The sequence below is a fragment of the Theropithecus gelada genome, chromosome 15, assembly GCF_003255815.1.
Source record: "Theropithecus gelada isolate Dixy chromosome 15, Tgel_1.0, whole genome shotgun sequence".
Lineage (NCBI taxonomy): Eukaryota > Metazoa > Chordata > Mammalia > Primates > Cercopithecidae > Theropithecus > Theropithecus gelada.
In genome coordinates, this window is record NC_037683.1 from 50,675,671 (window position 1) to 50,694,014 (window position 18,344).

General features: G+C 35.3%; 1 pseudogene; it reads right to left on the reverse strand.

The window, feature by feature from the left end:
* Positions 1-10,271: 10,271 nt before the first annotated feature.
* LOC112608132 lies at positions 10,272-11,257 on the reverse strand (annotated as a pseudogene).
* Between the last annotated feature and the right edge of the window lie 7,087 nt (positions 11,258-18,344).

Sequence of the window (18,344 nt, forward strand, 5' to 3'; positions counted from 1 at the left end):
GCTAGGAAAGACAGGAATGATAAAGCAACATTTCAGAAGTGAAATGAAGGATGTGAATGAATGACCTTAGTGTTACTTGGGGGAATAACATTCCAAACAGAAGAATACATGTAAGATCCCTAGTGGAGAACATGGATTGAATGTTTAAGAACATCAGGCAGCACTATATGTGGTCACAACAGGGCGCATATTTGAGAGAATAGAGATCATTTGCGGGGTCTGATAGCCTATGTTAAAACTCTGGATTTTATTTATAAGTGATATTGGGGGGTCTACTGACAAGTTTTAAACAAAAGTATGCCATGATCTGATTTTGTAATAAAAAAGAATTCCCTGGTGGTTCTATGGAGCTTAGAGTATAGGTTGGAAAGTGTCAAAGAGGCTGACCAAATTAAAAACTATTGCAGTAATGAAAACAAAGGATAATGGTGCTTTGGCTAAGATGCTAGCAGTAGAGGTGGTAAGGATATTGTCAATTCCAGATATATTTCAAAGGGGTAGCTTCTTCGAACCCCTAGCATATATTTTGATAGGCATAGTTAATGTTTCTGCCTGAAACTTAAGGTTTGAGAATTACATCTCAATCTTGCCATGCTTAAAACCAAGGACATCAATCTTGTCTTACTGTGTTTAGGATGCCATATCAAAATATCTTAGACTGGATATTTTACAGACAACAGAGTTTATTGATCAGAATTCTGAAATCTGAGATGTCCAAGATCATGGTACCAACAGATTTGATCTGGTAAGTGCCTGGTCCTCTTAAACGGCACCGCATCTCAGATGTGTCCTCACCCTGCAGAAGGGGAAGGCAGCTCTCTGGGGCCTTTTTAAAAATAAGGGCATTAATCCCATTCATGAAAGGAGAGCTCTCCTTACTTAATAATCTTTCAAAGGCCACACCTTCTTAATATCATCACCTTGGTTACTAGGTTTCAATGTATAAATTTTGGCAAGACACACACTCAAACTATAGCAAACCCTTATAAACCTCATCCCCTACACCCAATGTCATTGCCTAATTGCATAATAAAAGCTATCTAATGGCTATAAACCTTCACCTTCCCATATGCCATAGGTGACTAAAAATAATTCCCCTTCGCAAAATGGCTGGATAATTTAATTTTAAAAAATTGTCTACGTCCCTTTTCTGTCTTATCTCTTTCTACTGCTGCTCATCTCCACACCTTCACCTGCACACTGTACTGTAACTCTTTAGATTAGAGAAATTGTTTATGAATTTCTACCATTACTATAATCATTTTAGAAATTTGTTTAAATGCAGATCCCCAGCTACACTCCTTGCTCTCTCAAAAAAAAAAAAAAAAAGAAAGAAAAGAAAAGAAAAAAGAAAAGAAAAAAAAAAAGAAAGAAAAGAAAACAAACAGAAAGATTCTGTTTTGCTGCATAAGCCTGGGGTAAATAAGTGACGTTCACATTTTTTCAGATTTCCAGGTGTTTCTAATTCTGAAGACCACTTGGGTTTTTGATGGACTGACACAGACTTCTCTGATGGAACCTGGCTATTATACAATACCTTACCTCTGATTTTTCTGCCTGCATATTCTTCAGTATGCCTGTCAACCTGGAAACCTTCTATATTTTCTGCCAAATCATGATGAAATATCACTTTATTTGAAAATATCTTTTGTGAAGCCCTCAATCACTTTATTACTCTCTTCTCCATAGTGATACTTCAGCTTGAAATTTTTCTTTTGCTATATTTATCCCACTGTAATGTATTTTTTTAACTTACATATATCTCCTCAGGTAACTGCAAAAGCATTGAAGAATAGAATACTATCTGCCTTCTTATTGCTGCTACTTGGCATAGTACATATTAGATTACCCATAAATCTCTGTTAAGCTTTCTTACAAGTTTAATTCCTTCATTGGTTTTAGAATACAGGCATCTTTAAAATAATTATAAGGAAGGAAAAAAAGGAAGGAAGTAAGGCAAGATGGAAGGAAGGAAGGGAGGGAGTGTGGAGGGAGACAAAGAGGGAGGGAAGGAGGGAGGGAGGGAGGGAGGGAGGAAGGAAGGAAGGAAGGAAGGAAGGAAGGAAGGAAGGAAGGAAGGAAGGAAGGAAGGAAGGGAGGAAGGAAAGGGAGAGAGGAAGGGAGGGAGGGAGCAAGAAGGGAAGAAACGACTTAAGACAGAAATAGTGTTTACCTTCTAAGCTTTTACCTATAAGTAATCCTATACTATGTTCTTATGTTTATGATTTAAAGTATATGACCATACATTTTCCTATGGTACGACCAAAGAAAGAAGTAGTTCACTGTCATATTTCAGCAATGGTGAAATATCATAATTATTTTTGCCTGTATTATTATTGGCTTGATGTTTTTCATTTTACATGCAGAAAAACATATTCACACTGTTTTCTATTTGACCCTAGGTGTAATTTTTCAGATGTCCAACTTATATATGCCTTGGGTACACTAATTGATATTCAACGAGAGAGGTGAATAAGTGGAAAAACCATGCATACTATGAGATTTTGATGAGTTTGTTGTTTCTTTTTTAAGTGGTAAATTTGTGGGGAAACCTATATAGATGGAACACTATGACAACACATTGAAGAAGTGGACCCTGGGTCTACAGATTTCAACTGTGTGTCTCTGTTGACTTGAAACTGTCAGAGTTCGAGGGCAGTTAAAAGCTTTGAACTATTGAAGTGAAAATTTTCCAAAGTTTATAAATCTTTCAAGGAGGAAGATATAGGACAGGTTAGTCACTATAGACTAGTACATAATGTGAATGTTGATAAGAAATGAGTACTAAACAGCTAGCATTCTTCCTGGAGGTGGGCCCTAAAGTCATAGAAAAATCATTTAAACGTACTGAATTTTTCAGCATCATGGCATACTGAGCTGACAAGCCTCATTCCTCACAACTAAAAACATCTAAAAATGTCAAATACTATAAAAAATTCTGAGAATTGTTTTATGACTGTGAAGAGGAATTCATATTCTTTTTTAGGGGGCAACCTTACTACTAACAAGTCACTGCCATGCTCTCTCTCAAAGAAAAATAGAGTATTTGATCTAATGATAATTAGTCATCTATTCACTACTAATATATAAGCTAAAGAGAGTTAAAAGCAGAATTCTGATACGTAACTTGGGGAAGAAGGTAAGTGTTCCTCATCCAAAGATGAACAGAGAGCCATACTTATGATGATGCTTGTGGGTAAGTAGACTATAAGGTCAATAAGAAGCAAATTCACTGCGAGGCTACTTTGCCATGATTCATTATTTGCTTGACGGGTGAAAGCCTACCTTACCTTAACTCTCTCTTTATAAACAACACTCATATAATAGGGAACCCAATTGTAGTCAAAATCATTGGGTAAGAATATCTCATACTTATTCTATCATATCTAGCTTGAGGTAGAGTATTTTATTCTTGTGGGCATATTATCTATTGATAAATTAGGACAGCATAGAATGTCTCTACCATCTATCTTCTATACTCAGTACAGTACGTACATACCATTTCTTTTTTACAAGCCTATTATTGATTCAGTAATCGATCCATAAAGATGAGTTGGGAACGACTGACAAACTATTTTTTATCACAGTAAATTCCTCTGGTTTCTATTCCACCAACTACACAATATTATTTTTCTAATGCATTTACATTACAATTAAATCTTAACTAATTTTAAAGGGAAAAATAAACACGTCTGAATATAAAATGATTAAAATTTAACTTAATAAGACAAACTAAGAAAGAGAAAAGGTCATTTTGAGTTTTATTTAAAATTTTTCTTCTTCAATGATATTGGACTACAGGCATGCAACACCACGCCTGGCTAATTTTTGTATTTTTAGTAAAGATGAGGTTTCACCATGTTGGCCAGGCTGGGCTCAAACTCCTGACCTCAAGTGATCCACCAAGATCGGGCTCCCAAAGTGCTGGGATTATAGGCATGAGCCACCATGCCCGGCCTGCACTGGGGATATTTTTATAAATGTTGGTGTTGGAAGCCATCAGATCTAGATTTCGGTAAGACTCGATTTGATTATGCACATATATCTATAGTTTTTTAGGTCTAGTTAACATAGTTGTTTAGAATCTGTAAAAAAGACAGAAGTTTGGGATTGATTTTTTTTAATCAAGCAGTTTGCTGTGTTTTCTGATTACAAATTACCATCAACTATACTTCTCTGGCCCTGACAAAAACAAGAGTTTTTCTTGTTTTTCACAAATTGCTTTTTTACTTGGGGGTGATGGTGCCTATGTGTGAGTCATTTACATTGTGTATTCCAGTCATTGCCTCTTCATTCTATGAATAAGCAACTATCATATCCAAGTTGTACTAAAGAGTTTTATGAATGGATGTATCTCTCATGTTTATGAAAAATATATTAATCCTTTACAAGTAGATGTCAGTTGTGGATAGTTATTTTATAAATATGCTCTTCTTCAGGCTTCTCCTGAATCTCAGTGTGTGCCCTAGAAACTGAGGAGATATGTCGGCCAAAGGAAATATCCCAAATCATTACTATGAGTTCTGTGTCCCTTCATTTTTTCTGTATGTTTAAAAGTATTTATCTATGGAAATGCAAATATTGTTCCTCCACCTGCATATATCTGCTTTTCTTCACTCTAGTTTGCCTTTGGGTTATTACCATTGTGCTTTACTTGGTAATAACCCAACTCTTTGGAGAAAGTAACTTCTATTGCCATTGCTGAAAAACCCTTTCACTATCCTTTGTCATGTCTTACTGTTTCAGAACATATTTTGTTTGATCTTAATTATTGCTTGAGGCAAAACAGGTGGTTCCCTTCCCTGTTTTAAACCACAGCAGATCAAGGTTCTCTGATGATGGTAAACCTGAAGCCTTTATAAAGCCAAACTTGTTGTGTGCAAACTTTTCTCATTTTGCACCTGTCGTTTTTCATCAGGGTTCATCATAGCCACCTCATGCTGTGCAGCCACATGGCCACCAAAATGATGCTTACCATTACAAATAAGAGCACAGCTTGAGGTCTTACCAGCTTTTGTAGAAGGAGAATGTTTGAGGGAAAACGAAAATGAAAAAAAAAATTGAATTTAACTCATTTAAAAATATTTCATATATTTTTATTCTTATGTTTACTATTTAAGGTCACACTCTATATACTGATTTTTAAATATATTTCAGAAAAAAGACTGATGAGAAATAGATGGAAGAGTATGGGAAGAATGATTTGATGACCAATAGTGATTGCTATTAGGTAGTTTATTAATCTTTCCCATTGAAAAATAATAAAAAGAAAACAAATGGAAATAAAGCAAAAATGGCTCAGGAGACTCAATATAATAATATATAATATAGTATATAGGTTATACACATGTGTGGATATATATGTACATACACACATATATACACATACACACAAATATATATAATTTATATTTATGCTTTTTGGCAATTAAAATATTGATCTCACTATTTTATGCAATGCTAATTACATAAAAATATTAAGTAATTTGCTCATCGATCTGAATGACAGGTTACTATTAATTTTACACATTTCTGTTTTTTCTGCATTTTTATGAAAAAACATCTTTACTATTATAGACAAATCTATATTTAAAACCAGTATTTAAAATATTATGAATTATGTAAACATACTTAAAACACAATAAAGTAGCACATTAAATGTATGCACACACACACGTAAAACTGGTATCATCTATACCAAACTCTAAAAAGGTATGGTTCCAGGTAGTTGGACCATGCATAGTTTATGTTCTTTATTCAGTTTTTCTGGAGTTGCTACATTTTCTCCTATGGATATGTGTAATATAAAATAAGGAAACTAACTTTCTTCGAAAAAGACAAATTTAAACCCATACAAATCACTGTGACAAAAGGAATAATCTGAAGTTAATTCAAACTTCACTAAACCCAGCAAAATAAGTATGAGGTAATTATTTTTGTAGGAAGGTAATTGACCTATGCATTTAATATGGTTTGAGGTAACTATGCAGATAAAGTTTTATTATTATCAAAAGTATAGCCAGAAAATATGGGAGACAAATTTCAAACAATTTAGAAGAAAAATATACAAGAGGTGAGAGCATGAGATGATTAAAAAAAAAAAAAGTAATGCAAGTTTTCTGAAGTGAATTTGCTTTTAGTATTTTTAATGATATCAAAGAAGGGGAACAAAGTGCCCAAAATGCAAGTTCTGAGATGTCTATACAATGGTTAGGGGAAAATGATACAAAAAGGGATTTAAAATGAACACATGTAAAATAAAAGAATATATTTTATGACATTTTCTTTCAGGCCAAGCGTTAAGTATATCATATACATTATTAAAAATGGTTTCAGAGACAAAGTAGCTTCATAAATTGTTGCTATAATATATAAGTTGTATCTATCTTGACTCTGCTAAATAATTATCAAAGTCAACATTCTGGATGTCCCAGAAAGGAGAAATCAAGACTTGTAAGAACACTAAAATGTAATTATATCCTACAGATTTTCTAAATCTAGAACTTTCCATTTTTATATCTAAAGAGATCTACAAAAGCAGCCTGTGATGATTTAAGTTCATTTTTTCAAGTGAATGCTAGTAATTTCAATTCATGCTTAATATTAGTAATTTATACTGCAAAACAGAAAAGATGTAGTTTGGAGACAGAAGAGAGCATCTGTGGTTACTTTGGTTATGAATTTTTTGATAAAGGTTAGCATGAGGGTGAAATACATGTGTATAAATATATGTATATCCACACATACATATATACACACATATACATATATACGTATATATACACATGTATACACATATACATGTATATGTGTATATGCATATATACACACATCCACTATATATACACACATACATATATGTATATATATGTGTGTATGTGTGTATATATGTTTATATATGCATATATGTATATATATGTTTATATATGCATATATAAATATAAATATGTGTATATATATTTATATATGTATATATGTATACACACACACTACATATATACATGCACACACACACATCCACTATATTTATTGGACTATGTGTTCAGAAACTGCTATGATAATCATACCCGATGTTTCTTTGATTTGCTTAATTCTCTATACAAGTTGTACTCAGTAAATATTTGTTAAATTGAAATTTTTTCTCAAAAATACACTTATTTAAAAGATGAGTTTACAAACATCTGCATTTACCTTAACAAAGCAATGATTTTATGTACAAGGCCCAGTGACTGCAGAAATTAACAGTTTTAAGTATTAATCTTAAACAGTTTCTCATGGAATGGCTTATAGACTGAATTCTGTGTCACTATGAGCATTCAAAACCCTAAATGCAGTTAAAAATGAACTACCTGCTGTTGCAGTGAAATTGCCAGCAAATTAGCACTTAAGCAATTCAATTCTAGCAAAGCAGGTGTACAAGTATGCTGCCACCTCAGAACTCTTCCTCAGGTATTATCCATTGTGAATGGAAAATGGTAAAATGCCATAGGTAGAGAGAAGATGGTTTTATTCTTTCTTTACATTTAAATTTCATTTTCAAAGTACCCTTTTAGTGCCATTTAGTGCCAGAAGAATATTGACAATTTAGGTAACTTTCTCCAGTTTAACATATGCTATAACTTTTGTTCTGTAGAAAATTTCTGCTTTCTTCATGGATTTCCTTTTCTGATAATAGGAGTGAGTTTTAGTATACCCCAAAGATACAGTTAAAATTAATTTTATCTGTGACTTGAGTAGTTTTCAATTTTTCTATTTGAGTTAAATTACAGTAAATCATCATGCATATTAATTCCATTTGATATAATTTATTTAGTGTTCCTGAAATTGATGTTTGTTTTTATCAAGAATGTCCCACTATTATTATGCAGAAAGTTTTAAAAAGTGATAAAATAAATTTATTGAAGGTTATCTACATTTATAGTTGTTTACCCGACTTTAATTAATAAATATGGGATTGTCAAACACTTAAAAAACCTCTCTTTGCATTATCATATTTTATAAAATTTTTAAATACAAATAGTTTACACTATGTTGATTATAAATATGTTTAAAATTAATATATATTTATGTTTTATACTTTTATTTACAATTGATATCTCAAGTCTTTCTATATTTAAGACAGATCCCACTGCTGTGAAACAAATGTTCGTAGATTTGGTCATTCAACATCATAATTAATTGTTCTGGCAATTCAATTTCAAAGTTGAAACTCAAAATTTTTATAGTGTAGCTGTAAAAACAGGTGATAGTAGGGGATAGATGACCAGAAACTTACCAAGAGAATATTTTATTGTGTAAAAAATCACTCAAGAAATCTCTATCTGAATTATTTTATCATAAGTACAAAAACAATCAGTTTTGAACTACATCACCCAGAAAATACATTTACATCTTTAGTCTCTCTTTTCATAGTTCTAACACTCTTTGCCTATAAATTTCAAAACTGTATTAAGTTATGTTTCCAAGGAGCTAAAGGTAAATACTTGTCCTTGAACAATTATTCCCCCTGATATTCCATTGAATTCCTTTTGCACTGAATTATTATCTGATATTAACATTGCTTCAATTTTTTGTTATTAGTAATTGTCTAATTTGTCTACTTCTATTCCTGTATTTTCAGTTTTTGTGGGGTTTTTTTGATTGTCTTATACATTTTTATCATTTATAACAATTTTTAAGCATTATTTAATCCAATTTGTGTTTTTAAAGAATTATATTTAACTTACATTTATTGTCCTTGCTATATGTATAATGCATGTGTATGTATGAGGCTAACCTTATTTTTTTAATCACTATGCATTCTTGCTGTAATAATTTACTGACTGATTTGCATTTCCTGCATTTTGCTTGTTCTGTGTTTCTTCCAACACCTCATCTTCAAAGGTTTTCTTGTTAAACATAATCTATTCTGTAGTGGCTTAAATATTTAACACCTATTTATACATGTTTTTGATAAATTTTTAAAAGTAATTAATAAATGCATTTACCCGGTAAAGAAGACCACCTGTGATAAGAGCTTGACTTCTGCTTTAAACTCTTCAACTTGATAAAAAGTAATAAATATTTTAAAGCGTATTGATATTTTAAATTTATTAATCAAAATTATTTAGACTTCAGTTCCAATGTATTATGTTATATATTAACGCTATCATAACGTATATATTCTTCAGAAAATTATTTTATTTAAGATTATGTATTTAAAGCTTTTCCATGTTGATAAACTGACATAATAATACTGTTTTTTAAAATAACAGTATTATTATGGTCGTCAATTTGCTATTTGAGCAGGGCTTTGCAGGAACAGCTTGTCTTTGTTGTACTTAGCATTACTTAGGGTTACTCTGAAGCTGGAGGTTAAATCACCACAGTTTGTTCGCTCACATACCTGGTAGTTGATGCTGGCCGTCAGCAGGGTCCTTAGCTACACCTATGTGCCTAAATATGTCAACATGATTTCTTCATGTAGCCTCGGCCTCTTCATAACATGACGTCTGAGTTCCAAAAGGCAAGCGTCCTAAAAAAAAGTCAAGAGGAAGTTGCAGTGTCTTTCTAAGCTGGTCTAATATATTACTTAGTCTCACTTCTGCTACATTTTATTTATTTATTTATTTATTTATTCTCCCCCCTCGCATCCTGTGTTTATTTTATTGTTTCGCAGCAGGGTGCCCAACATAGAACATAATTGCAAGTACTCAGCTGTGCAAAAGAGGGGCTAGTGCTTAAGTACAAATGGGGAACATGATTCTTTTGTTTTAAATGAATAATTAAACATGACTTGGGTCCTACAAGCATCTGGACTCTAGGTCTGAGTATTGGAGTGCCTCGCCCGTGGGCCCACAAGGACACCCTGGTTCCCTTCCCCCAGTGATCAAGACATGGAATCCGGTACCAATGGCTGGATCATAATGTGCTCCTTTTCTTTTCTCTTTTCTTTTCTTATTTTTCTTCTTTTTCTTTTTCTTTTCTTTTTTTTTTTTTTTTTAGATGGAGTCTCGCTCTGTCGCCCAGGCTGGAGTGCAGTGTCGCAATCTTGGCTCACTGCAAGGTCCGCCTCCCGGGTTCACGCCATTCTCCTGCCTCAGCCTCCCGAGTGAGTAGCTGGGACTACAGGCGCCCGCCACCACGCCCGGCCAATGCGCCCCTTTTCTAGAGCCTTCCCTGGCCATCTACAGGCAGGGTCCGGCTGGGAAAAAGATGACTGGAATTTCTCGAACGTCGATGGTTTGCAGACTTGAGGATTCTACGTGGTTCTCTTGGTTCCCTTGGTGTGTGTGGAGGATGCCAAGGCCCTTAGCTGACCTTCTTCAGCTCGTCATACAGGACCAGCACGAAACCCGCCTCCACCCCCATGCCTCTGAGGACGTTGGACCACGCACCCTTGAAAAAGGCCTTGGCCGCCTCGTCTCTGAAGATCTTCCTCCAATAGTCTGCGGTGCCCGTGTACATGACGTCAGCTCCTTTGCGCCCGGACTGCGTCATCATCTGCCGCCGCACTGTGTCGAAGGGGTAGGACACCACGCCAGCCATGGCAGTCACGGTCTGCGCGATCATCCAGCTCACCAGGATGTGCGTGTTCTTGAGGTCGGGGAGCATGCCCTTGGCCGTATCGTACACCCCAAGCAGGCGGCCTGGTAGATGATGATGCCCTGCACGGAGACGCTGAAGCCCTGGTACAGGCCCCGGATGCCGTCGGACTTGGGGATCTTCACCAGGCAGTCTCCCAGGCCTCGGAATTCGCTCTCCGTGCCCGACTTTTCCACGTCGGCTGCCAGGCGGATTCTGGTGAAATCCAGGGGATACACGACTGCCACGCTGCCAGAGGCCAGGTTGCCCGCAAAATACCTCCAGAACTGCATGTGCTTGTCCACGCCCCCTAGGAAGATCTGCTTGTACTTATCCTTGAAGGCGAAATTGAGGACTTGCGTGGGGAAGGAGCGGATGACATTGGCCAGGTTGCCCCTCTAGAAGGACAGCACGCCCTGATCCTTGGGGGTGCGGACGATGCAGTCCACCATGCCCTTGCACTGCTGCTCGGCGGCGACCGGCATGCTGGCGTGCTGCACCTGCAGCTGCAGCTGGACCCGCTTGATCGATGCCATGGCTGTCCTGGACATAGCGGCGGTGATGCCTCCGGCCAGGAAGTCCTTGGCGAAGGAGGTGGCTTGTTCCGTCATGGTGGCCGGGAGGGCAGCGGAGCGGGCGGACAGCCGGAGAGCGGGCGCGGAGAGTGAAGGGAGGGCATCGCTGGCTCAGCCCTGCCACCACCAGAACCGAAAGCAGCTACATTCTATTTATTAATTATGATCTCCAAAGGTCCCCACCTCCTATAGAAGAGAGGCAAGATTCTGGAAGAGTAGGTTGGACTGAGATATTGCTATGACCATTATGAAAAATATAGCCTACCACAGTGTTCCTTGTCATCGAAACAGCTCTTATTCTGCTCACACGCTAAATATAATCATCTGTGTCCCAGGCCTCCACCCATAAAGTCTCATTCCATCAGAGATTCCATCTTAGGTATATGAGTTCCAGATGTGGATGAGTTTTCTTGGGTGTAGCACTTCAATTGCAGCTCCGCTGATTTTCTCTCAATCTGAAAACTCGTAAATTAATGAGGCAAGTCCTCTGTCCTCTATATTCAACATAAGGTAGAGAGAAAGACGTAGGATAACTACAATAGATGCTTTTACTCCAAAAGGCGGCAATGGGAGGCATCCTAGCAATTCTGAAATCCACTGAGTCCTGTTTGCCGGTTCCCTGCTTGCCTAACCACACGCAGGCCTGATTATGTGGTCTAATGTTCAGTGACTCTTTGCTGTGCCCATTGGGCTTACATCTTTACATCACCAGTTATTCTTCCTTTTCAATTAAAAAAAAAAATCATGCTTGCAACCGAGTAGTTTTCTCAGCCTCCTTGCTGCCCATGGTAGTTCAAGGGTCTACATACCTAACTTTTCATTTTTACTTTGTCCGTTTCAGTTCAAGCTGACATAATTTGCTTAAAATCTCTGTGGGTTTTATCTAATTCCATTATAATGCAACCTATTAGATAAAAGCCACACCCCAAAACTTCATTAAAGTAAGCTCTTCTTTATGCAGCACTTTAGAGATGTTAGACCATTGTCAGATGGTCTTTATTATTCCTTATAAGAAATTCATGAGTTATTTGTATCATTGTCTATTTATAATGTAAACTGTACTGTTTCTCCGGATACTATCAATATTATTTATTTTGTTTCTGAAGTTGTACTATGATAGCACAGGGGATTGTTTTCTTTTTCTTTTGTTTTTTTTGAGACAGGGTATCATTCTGTCTGTCACCCATGCTGGTGTGCAGTGGTGTGATCATAGCTCACTGTAGCCCGGACCTTCCTGGTTTCAGGTGATCCTTCCACCTCAGCCTCCCTAGTAGCTGGGACTATAGGCATGTGCCACCACGCGCAGCCAATTATTGTATTTTTGGTAGAGAAAGAGTTTTGCCTTGTTGCCCAAACTGGTCTCAAACTCTTAGACTCAAACAATCCACCAGCTTCAGTCTCCCAATATGTTGGTACTACGGGCATGAGCAACCACGCTAGGCATAGGATATAGTTTTCTTTGTATGAATTATGCTCGATGCTCACTGAGCTTTTATAGCTTCAAGTTAATACATACTTGGCTGTTACTTTATCTTTTTTTTCCTAATCTTTTCCACCTTTTTTTTTTTTCTTGCTAGGCTCACTTAGCATTTTCTGATTAACCCACTGATATTGCCTTATAGGACTCTGTGTATATGTTTTATTTGTTCATAGAATTTATTTTTAGTTCTTTTTCATGGTTTCCATATATCTGCTATTTCCCATCTGTTTGTTCATTTTATTAATGTTTCATCTAAGGATCTTGAATATATGTGTAATACCTTTAAAAATGTCCTTGTATGTTAGCTCCAACATCTGATCATAGTGATGACTTTTTTTTTCTTTTTTTATAATTTTTTTTTTCACTTTTGTGGGTACACAGTAGATGTATATATTTATGGGGTACATACGATATTTTGTTACAGGAGTGCAATGCATAATCATCATATCATGGAAAATGGAGTATTTATTCCCTCAAGCATTTATCCTTTGCAGTACAAGCAATCCAATTATACTCTTAATTATTTAAAAATGTACAAGTATATTATTGTTGACTATAGTCACCCTTTTATGCTATCAAACACTAGGCCTTATCTTTTTTTTTTTTTTTTTCTGTGCCAATTAACAATTCCCACCTCCCCACCAACCCCCTACTATACTTCCCAGCCTCTGGTAACCATTTCTATTTTTACTCTCTATTTCTGTGGGTTTAAGTGTTTTGATTTTTAAATCCTACAAATAAATGAGAACATATGATGTTTGTCTTTCTGTTCCTAGTTTATTTCACTTAACATAATGACCTCCAGTTTCATCCATGTTGTTGCAAATGACTGAATGTCATTCTTTTCTTATGGCTGAATAGCACTCCATTGTGTATAAGTACCACATTTTTCTTATCCATTCATCTGTTGATGGACACTTCAGTTGCTTCCAAATCTTGCCTATTGTGAACAGTGCCGCAACAAACATAGGAGTGCAGATATCTCTTCAATATGCTGATTTCTTTTCTTTGGTGTAAATACCCAACAATGGAATTGCTGGATTGTATGGTAGTTCTACTTTAGTTTTTTGAAGAGCCTTCAAACTGTTCTACATAGTGATTGTACTTTCATTCACACCAACAGTGTATGAATGTTCTCTTTCCTCCACATTCTCTCCAGCATATGTTATTTCCTGTCTTTAGGAAATAAGCCATTTTAACTGGGATGAGATTGTATCTCATTGTAGTTTTGATTTGCATTTCTCAATGATGTTGAGCACCTTTTCACATGTCTGCCATTTGTATGTCTTCTTTTGAGAAATGTGTGTTCAAATTATTTGTCCATTTTAAAATCCATTTATTACATTTTTTTCTTGTAGAGTCATTGGAGCTCCTTATATATTCTAGCTATTAACCTTTTGTCAGATAGATAGTTTTCAGATATTTTCTCCCACTCTGTGGGTTGTCTCTTCACTTAATGGATTGTTTCCTTTGCTTTGCAGAAGATTTTCAACTCCACATGATCCCATTTGTCCATTTGCTTTGGTTGTGCTTGTGGGGTATTTCTCAAGAAATCTTTCCCCAGACTGATGTTTTTAACAGTTTTTCCAATGTTTTCTGGCAGTGGTTTAATAGTTTAAGGTCTTATATTTAATTTTATAATTTTTAATTCATTTTTATTTGAATCAATATTTTATTTGAAGAGATGGGGGTCTGGTTTCATTCTTCTGCATATTGATATCCAGTTTTCCCAGCATCATTTATTGAAAAAACTATCTTTTCCCCAGTGCATTTTTGGTATCTTTGTTGAAAGGTAAGTTGAAAATGGCTTCTCTGTGGGTATGTGGATTTGCTTCTAGGTTCTTTCTTCTGTTCCACTGGTCTATGTTTCTGTTTTTGTGCCAGGACTATACTGTTTTGGTTACTGTAGCTCTGTAGTGTAATTTGAAGTCAGGTAATATGATTCCCTCAGTTTTGTTCTATTTGCTTAGGATAGCTTTGGCTATTCTGGGTCTTTTGTGATTGCATATAAATTTTAGGACTTTTTTTCTAGAATGTCATTGATATTTTGATAAGAATTGCATTGAATTTGTAGATTGCTTTGAGTAGTATGGACATTTTAACAATGTTGATTTTTCCTTCCATGAACATAGAATATCTTTCAAGTTACCGGGGGCTTTTTCAATTCCATTAATCAGTGTCTTATAGTTTTCATGTAGTACATCTTTCTCAGATTCATTTGTTATTTTTCAATGGAAAGGAACAGGGAGTCATTATATTATAACAACATATGGGCTTTCAGGTTGGAATATACCAAGGTTGGAATTCCACTTCTGCTAATTGCAATGTGTATGTTCTTCAGCAAATTACTTAAACTTTCTGCACTTCCTTGATCTCATTTTCGCAGTAGTAGTAATAATTGACAATTTAGATATTTTGTATTAAGATTAAATGAAATAATAGATGTGAAAATACCTGGTAGAGTAACTATACAAAAGTGGCACTGGCTAATTTTAGTTTTCATCTTTAGATGAGACAAATCAAGTTATTTTATGTCAGATTATAATTTGCATAAGTAGATAATGGCAGATATGATTTATTTCCATTTTTTATTGGTCTTTATTTTCAATTGATGCAAAGTGTTTTATTTTTAAGATAGTATAGTAGTAGCAGCAAAATAAAAAATTACTGTGCAATCTTCATGTGTCTACTAAAAACATTGAATGTGGCTCTTAAATGTGTGTATTAAAGATGGAGTCAGTTTCTAGAGAGAATTGAAGCACATAGAGACATATAATCATTAACCCTAAATTGTTTTTAAACTTGTTTAATATCTTTAAATGTTATGGTGAACAATCACTGGGGCACCAGAGCTGAAAAAAGAAGCAAGTAATACATTTTGCCTACAGTAATGTGCTAGAAATCAGTGGAAAACTAAATTATTGTTATGGAATAATTATCATTAGCTCATATACTTTATGGTAGTATGCACTTTCTCTAATGGTGTCTAAACTCATTTAATAAAACCATGAGCACATCATCTCTGGGAAAGCTGAGGGGGGAAATATGTGTGTGTGTGTATATATATATATAAATTTTTAATTTTTTTTAAAGGAATTTTGCTCTTGTTGCCCAATTTGGAGTGCAATGGCATGATCTCGGTTCACTGCAACCTCTGACTCCTGGGTTCAAGCAATTCTCCTGCCTCAGCCTCCTGAGTAGCTGGGATTACAGGCATGTGCCAGCACGCAAGGCTAAGTTTGTATTTTTAGTGGAGTCAGGGTTTGTCCATGTTGGTCAGGCTGATCTCGAACTCCCAACCTCAGGTGATCTGCTTGCCTTGGCCTCTGAAAGTGCTGGGATCAGAGGTGTGAGCCACCATGCCCAGCATGGAAAATATTTTAAGTAAGCCAAGTTCACATAGTTAATGGCAGTGCTAGGGTTTGAGTTTGATTTGGAGTCTGTAATTTTGCCATTTCTATATGTGTCATGATCTATGGTAATGGATATTTAAAATTCTGCCATCCACTTACTCATAATAAAACAATACCTTTGGATAGACTGATTGATGATCAATATTCTAGATATCTAAGGCATCCATATTCATTATGAATTTAGGTGTTATGATTGCTATGACTTTGGAAATAAACTCTCCCTTTTCTGACATTAAAACCTATAGAAACAGTCTTCTCTCATTTCCAGTAGCAAAACAAATAGCACTGTCTCATGCCATATCCATTTCTTATTTACTCAGCAGAATTTCCCATGGGCGGTAATTAATGTTAGGACAAGTGGATTTTTCAGATTTGGGGGTTCAGCTACCCAAAAGTTAGTTGAATTACCCCAAGATTTATTTTCTTATAATTAATATCCTAGGAAAATGATATACCTTTTATACTATGACTAAAATTTTGTATAGAACAGCAACAGGAAAAGAAAATCTGTATTTCTACCAACTGTGATTTCTTTCAGCTCTGAAAGAGAGACGTGTGAATAATAAATAGATGTACTGAACTTGAGAGAAAAGTGTTTTTCTGTGTCAAAGATTTAAATGTAAGTTGCAAGCATAATTCTGGTTTACTGCACATCTGTAGTGACTTTGTAAGGAACAATAAGTTTACTATGTCAAGGACAGCATGAGTCAATGGTTTTAGGGGATTTAATAATAACCATGAAAAATCTGTACTATGTTATATTGGCTGTGACATATCTTGCAAAGTGTCATGTAGGACTTGCTGAATTGTATCACTGAAGGCTGCAATCCTTAAGCAGAGAAAGTTCTTTAAATGTAGGTCATTGTGTTCTTTTGTATAATCAGATAGAAATAGCCAGAAAGCATTTTATGACACTCAAACAACAAGAATGAAAATCATATTATTCACTCATTTTAAGATGTAACCCATAATAGACACTACATAAATGACCTTATTATCTAAATGTCAGTTAATAAAGAGTGAATCTTCAAAAGTTCTGAGTTTCAGTTGTTTAGAGTAATATAGTAGATATGAAAAAGTGAGCTATTCAGAATAATGCTTAGAGTTCTATTTCGTCTACTCCGGAAGCTAGTGTGGTATGAACAGTTGAGGTAATAATGATATCAATAGTATGGCAGTAGTGGTAAATGATAATGAAAAATTATTGTACACTCTCTATATGCCTATTAAAAACATTTAATATTTCCCTTAAGTGTGTGTATTAATGATGGGGTAAGATTATGGAGAGAATTGAAGCATGCAGAGATTTGTTGGTGAACTGCAACTTCTTTTTGTAAAGAAAGTTACCAATACTTTTAACACCAGTTAGTAGCTGAAAATCTTAAACTTTGACTCACCAGAGGTCATTTCTACAGGGCAGATATTTCAACAGAGACTTTAAGGGTATGATGGATCTACAGTAAATATATTAGAGATTAGTAGGGCTTCAAGCATACTGATAATTTCTCTCTCAAGTTATTTGGTAAATAATGAAGTTGTATTGGGAAGGAACATAAAAAGTCTAAGGAGAAAGTATATAAATAGCAGAGAAGAGTTTTTATTTTTGTTTGTTTAATTTTCTTGCACTGCCATCAAGGACTCAAGACTATAGTTCAGGGACCAACAGAGGAAGGGTTTCCATGTAAAGCTCTCCATTTAAAGAATGTAGGTAAAGAAACATGCACGTGAATGTTCATTGCACCACTATTCACAATAGCAAAGATATGGAATCAACCTAAATTCCCATCAATGAGAGACTGGATTTTAAAATGTGGTATAAATGCACCATAGAATACTATGCAGCCATAAAAAGAACGAGATCATGTCTTTTGTGGGAACATGTATGGAGCTGGAGATCATTAACCCTAGGAAACTAATGGGGGAACAGAAAACTAAATATTGCATGTTTTCACTTGTAAGTGGGAGCTAAATGATAAGAACTCATGGACACAAAGAGGGAATGATAGACACTGAGGCCTACTTATGGGTGCATGGTGAGAGGAGAGAGAAGAGCAAAAAAAAAAAAAAAAAAACATAACTTTTGGGTACTGGGCTTAGCACCTGAGTGATGAAATAATTTGTACAACAAACCACAGTGACACAAATTTACCTATATACCAAATCTGCACATGTACTCCTGACATAATATGAAAGTTTTTTAAAAGCCCAGAAAAATTAAAAAACAGAGAAAACAAACAGAAAATAGCAGATTAAGACTTCACAGCAATAATTACATTAAATGTAGATGACCTTATTAAAACAATTGAACTCATG